Here is a 6,428-nt window from a genome sequence, read left to right as displayed (position 1 = left end):
GCTAGATATGGCCAAACCCTTTTATTTATTAGGGCCATGTTTACATTTTTTGTTTTATTCCTAAGTATTCTAGTATATATCTCTTAGCTAGGAACTTGTTTTTTAGAATATAGCAATATTATTATCACACCTGAAATATTAAGAATGTATTAATGGACCCGGAGAGATAGCACAGTGGTGTTTGCCTTGCAAGCAGCTGATCCAGGACCAAAGGCGGTTGGTTCGAATCCCGGTGTCCCATATGGTCCCCGTGCCTTCCAGGAGCTATTTCTGAGCAGACAGCCAGGAGTAACCCCTGAGCACTGCCGGGTGTGACCCAAAAACCAAAAAAAAAAAAAAAAAAAGAATGTATTAATATAATCAAATGTCCACTGAGCATTTAAAGTTCTCTGATATATGTCCAATACTTTGACTGAGGCCCAGATAATGAGCTGTATATACTAGAATTTGAAGATGTGTCCTCTAAACCTCTTTCCTTCTACAGCCCCCTTTGCATCTTTGTTATCTTTTTCCTTTTACTTTGAAGATGAACATAACTGTCAGGATCATTAAACGATAGGTTTGATGGCTATGAGCCTATTTATTCATCACCAGAACTTCTCATAAAAACAATAATTACCAGGGGATGGAGCAGTGGCTCAGTCATAAGGCGTTTGCCTTGCACAAGTCTGACATAGGACAGACCGCGGTTCCATTCCCTGGCATCCCATATGGTCCCCCAAGCCAGGAGTGATTTCTGAGCACATAGCCAGGAGTAACCCCTGAGTATCAACTGGTGTGGCCCAAAAACCAAAAAGCAAAACAAAAAACAATAATTCAATAATTACCAGGCCAGCGCAATAGCACAGCAAACAAGGTGTTTGGCACGCAGCTGACTCGGGTTTAATCCTCGGCATCCCATTCCCTAAGCCTGCCAGGAGTAATTTCTGAGCACAAAGTAAGGAGTTCGTGAATGCTGCCTGATGTGGCCCAAAAACACTTCTTATTACCTAGATACAAAATATCCACAAGCAGTGGCAAAACTGGACTAATTCTGTAGATGTTTAATTCCATTGTTCAGGTTTTTACTGCTAGCCATTGTCTCTCAAACGACAACATAGTTGAATATCCAAAACTCAAGGATTCCAGTTTAATTTTCAAATGTTATTCAATCAAATTTAAGCCCAAAGCAGCCTAGAAATCTGGGTTTGTTTTATGACTACAGAAAAGATCTTCAAATTTCCCATCCACTTAGATACTTCCACTTAGGTATTTTATTTTCATGAGCGTTATAATACCTTTGAAGATGCTAGCCATTACTGACAGAGCAATTAAGAGACCAGCTCCGCTACTCATGTCCACCTTCTCATCACATCTGTCAAGGTGGCTGGCAGGGGGATAGGTGAGGTTTGTTGGGGTATGGGGTATGACGTAATATGGGAGCACTAGTGATGGGAGTTAATGGTAGGGAAATTAGTATTGAAATATTGTATGCCTAAAACTCAACGATTAAGAACTTTGTAACACAATTTTTTAAACAAAAAATTTTACAAATGTTTCACAATAATGCCTAAAACAAGTGTATTCTTCATAATTTCATAAATCAGTCTTCAAATTTTTAAAGTTAATTAAAATATTTCACAATAAAAAACAAAACTTTGTAATAAAGGAAAGCAAAATGATTTAAAGCATCTGCAGTCTCTCAGAGTTATAGTATTTTTAAATTGAAGTTATTATTCTTTTTTCTATTTATTTTACCAACACTTAATTTTAAATTTATTTTAATAGAAATTTATATTATTTACTGAATATTCATAACATGTACTTAGTTAATCAGCATGGACATACATTGTAAAAAATTATATATTTTTGTATATATACACTCTATACCAAATATGTGTATAAAATGTATACTTACATACATATTAATTAGTATATGTTATCTTAATTTATAACTGTCATATAACATATTAGTTTAGGATACATAACACATAAATTTGGTATTTTATTTTGGGAAGGGGTTTGAGATGGTTACAGCTTGCAGAGCTCAGATCTTATTCCTATCTTTGGGAAAGGCATAGGGTACCATATGTGTGGCTAGGGATCAAACGTAGGCCAGTAGTATGCAAGACAAATGCTCTGCCACAATAGCTTTGGCCCATAGATTAGGTACCAACTTGATGTACATTTTATTCCCAGGATTTATAACTTTTCCAACCATAAGGTTGTACCATTTGACCTCCTCCCCCTACCTCAGCCACCTTCATATCTCCCTCCCACTCCACAGGCTTATAATAATCAACAATCTGTTTTCAGTAAATTTTATTTTTGTTTCATTTTCTTTTAGGTTCCCTTCTTAATTTATTTCTCTCCCTAATTTCATTAAGCATAATGCAGTACTCTCAATTTTTAATAACAAACTACCTTTTAAATGGACAGGTATCTCAGATGGCTAGAATCCATGCTTTGCATGTAGGATGCTCAAGTTCAATTCCTGACACCCACCACATGGTCTCCCAAGAGCTACCAAGAACAAGCGTAAGAACCTCATCAGTGTTCCTGAGCACATGTAGATATGTAAAAAATTTTATACATAAAAACAAACATATACATAATAAATTTATAGCTCAGGTGTAGAGCTAGATCATGATGAATAAAACATGACATTTTGAAAGCTGTAAAATATATATGAAAAACAGCATAATCAGTGCTTCTGGCGAACATAAAATACTACAGGAATACATGACCAAAATGATCTAATACTGCTCAGACTTCAGAAAATTTCACAGAGGAGACTAAATAAACTAATGATCAGAAAAAATGATGGTGGTGGTGCTGGTGTTAGACATTGTTGGATGCTCTCTGCATCTATTCATATGATCAAAGATTTTATTTTCCCTTTTGTTGATATGGTGCAATATGTTGATTGATTTACATATCTTAAAACATCTTTGTGTTCTGGAATGAAACCTACTTGGTCATGGTGTATGATCTTGGTGAGGTATTTGGATCCCAGGATTTTGTTGAGGATCTTTTCATCTGTGTTCATCAGATATATTGGTCTGTAGTTCTCTCTCTCTCTCTCTCTCTCTCTCTCTCTCTCTCTCTCTCTCTCTCTCTCTCTCTCTCTCTCTCTCTCTCGGCAGCATCTGTCTGCTTTTAGTATCAGGGTGATGTTAGCTTCATAAAAACTTTTGGGAATGTTTCTGTTTCTTCAATTTCCTGGAAGAGCCTGAAAAGGATTGGTTGTAGTTCCTCTTGAAAAGTTTGAAAGAGTGAACTCTGCTGGAACTCAGATGTCAGCACCCCTATATGCCTGTCTTCTGTGCTGTGCTCCATTTTCGGCCTGATTTTATCCTGTGTGTGGCTCATCTGAAGATGGCTCGCCTTCCCTGGAGCCTTCCCTGGAGGTGAGTTTACACACCCAGAAAGGATGGAGCCAGAGGAGCACTGCCACTCTGCTTCATGGCCGTGTACATCAGTTAGCCAAAGAATACAACCACAACACATAGAAAAAACCCACAATACAAGTGTGGCAATGGGGAAACAATGTAGGCCAGCACCAGACATAGAGAATGACGATGGCAACTCTGATCACTTGAACATGACCAACCAACTAGTCAGTCTCTCAGATAAGGAGTTTAGAGTTGCAATATGAAAGATGTTCAAAGAACTCAAAGAAAGTATAGAAGAGAACACTAATAAGAATCAAGAGAATATGAAGGTAGAAATCAAAAAACCCCAAACTGAAATTTCTGGACAAATAACAGGTCTGAAAAACTCAGTAGATGAATTGAAGAAAAACATGGTTGAGCTTTCTTATGGGTTAACGCAGCTGAGGATAGTATTAGTACACTGGAAGATGAGATGAATAACAATTTCATACAGCAGAAGAAATTGGAAAAAAGTCTTAAAGCAAATGATCAAACAATGGAAAAATTACTCAAAGAATGGGAACAGATAAAAATAGAAGTCTATAATAAGATCAACAGAAACAACTTAGGAATCATTGGAGTCCCAGAAACCCAGGAAGAAAATCTCCAGGAAGAATCAACGGTCAAGAACATCATTAAACAGAAACTATCAGAGCTAAAGAATATATGCGATCAAATCCTGCATGCCTGAAGAGTACCAACTAAAAGAGACCCCAGAAAAAAATACCCCAAGACACATCCTAGTCACAATGACAAATCCCACAGATAGAGACAGAATTCTGAAAGCAGCAAGATCGAAAAGAGAAATTACATTCAAGGGAACATCCTTGAGATTTACTGCAGACCTGTCACCAGAAACACTCAAAGCCAGAAGGCAGTGGTGGAACATTGTGACAAAACTCATTGAAATAAATGCTTCACCTAGAATACAGCACCCAGCAAAACTCACTTTCAGATTTGAAGGAACAATACGTGGTTTCACAGACAAACAACAGCTCAGAAACTTTGCAAACTCAAAACCATTCTATGCTCAACATCACTAATCGTCAGGGAGATGCAAACCAAAACTACTATAAGGTATCACCTCACGCCACTGAGATTGGCACACATCACAAAAAAGGAAAACAAGCAGTGCTGGCGGGGATGTGGAGAGAAAGGAACTCTTTTTCACTGTGGTGGGAATGCCGTCTAGTACAACCTTTCTGGAAAGCGATATGGAGATTCCTTCACAAACTGGAAATTGAGCTTCCATATGATCCAGCTATACCACTCCTAGGAATATACCCGAGGAACACAAAAGTACAATACAAATATCCCTTCCTTACACCATATTCATTACAGTGCTATTTACAATAGACAGACTCAGGAAACAACCAAGATGCCTTTCAACAGACGAGTGGCTAAAGAAACTGTGGTACATATACACAATGGAATACTATGCAGCTGTCAGGGGAGATGAAGTCATAAAATTTTCCTATACATGATGTACATGGAATCTATTATGCTGAGTGAAGTAAGTCAGAGGGAGAGAGAAAGATGCAGAATGGTTTCACTCAACTATGGGCTTTAAGAAAAATGAAAGACATTTTTAATAGTATCTTAGAGACAAGAGAGATGAGGGTTGGTAGGTGCAGCTCATGACATGAAGCTCATCACATAGAGTGATGAGTGCAGTTGGAGAGATGACTACACTGAAAACTATCATAACAATGTGAATGAATGAGGAAAATAGAAAACCTGTCTCGAGTACAGGTTTGGGGGGTGGGGATGAGGGAGACCTGGGAAATTGGTGGTGGGAATGTTGCACTGGTGAAGGGGGGTGTTCTTTACATGACTGTAATCATACAACTATAATCATTTTTGTAATCATGGTGTATAAATAAAGATAATTATAAAAATAAAAATAAAAATAAAAAAACATTCTTAAAAGAAAAACTGAACGGCCTACTTTAAGACAAGACTGACCAACAGACACAACAAACTTTGATATAAAGATGGCACTAACTCCCAGGACAATTCTTTCTCTCAATGTCAATGGACTAAATGCACCAGTTAAGAAACACAGAGTGGCTAAATGGATCAAAAAACTCAATCCAACCTTCTGCTGCCTACAAGAAACGCACCTGAATAGTCAGGACAAACATAGACTCAAAATAAAAGGCTTGAGGAAAATCATCCAAGCAAACAACACCCATAAAAAAGCTGGAGTGGCCATACTAATATCAGATGTTGCAAACTTTATACTTAGGAAAGTTGTAAGAGACAAAGATGGAGATTTTGTATTAATCAAGGGATATATAGAGCAGGAAGAAATCACTCTCCTAAACATATATGCACCGAATGAGGGTCCAGCAAAATATTTAATACAATTTTTGAAAAATCTGAAAAATAATATCAATAACAACCAATAATTGTGGGAGACCTCAACACGGCATTGTCAACACTTGATAGGTCAACCAGACTGAAACCCAACAAGAATATACTAGACCTGAAAAGAGAAATGGAAGAAAGAGGCATAGTAGATATATACAGGACACTCCACCCCCAGAAGCCTGCATACACATTCTTCTCTAATGTACATGGGACATTCTCCAGGAGAGACTACATGCTAGCACATAAAACATACCTCCATAATATCAAGAGGATAGAAATTTTGCAGGCTACCTTCACTGACCACGAAGCCCTGAAAGGGACACAGAAGAAAAACCTTAATACCTGGAAGTTAAACAGCCTAATGCTGAATAACCAGTGGGTCTGAGATGAAATCAAAGAGGAAATCAAAACCATCCTAGAAACAAATGACAATGGAGACACAAACTATCAGAACCTATGGGACACAGCAAAAGCAGTACTGAGAGGAAAATTTATAGCTTTGCAAGCACACATCAAGAAAGAAGAAGGGGCATACCTGAATAGCTTAGTGATGCAGCTCATAGAATTAGAAAGTACTCAACAAAAGGACCCAAAAATAGGGAGACAGAAGGAAATAACAAAGCTGAAAGCAGAAATCAATGA

Source organism: Suncus etruscus, chromosome 8 (genome assembly GCF_024139225.1).
Source record: "Suncus etruscus isolate mSunEtr1 chromosome 8, mSunEtr1.pri.cur, whole genome shotgun sequence".
In the NCBI taxonomy this organism is placed as follows: Eukaryota; Metazoa; Chordata; class Mammalia; order Eulipotyphla; family Soricidae; genus Suncus; species Suncus etruscus.
Note: the sequence above shows the minus strand (reverse complement) of the source record.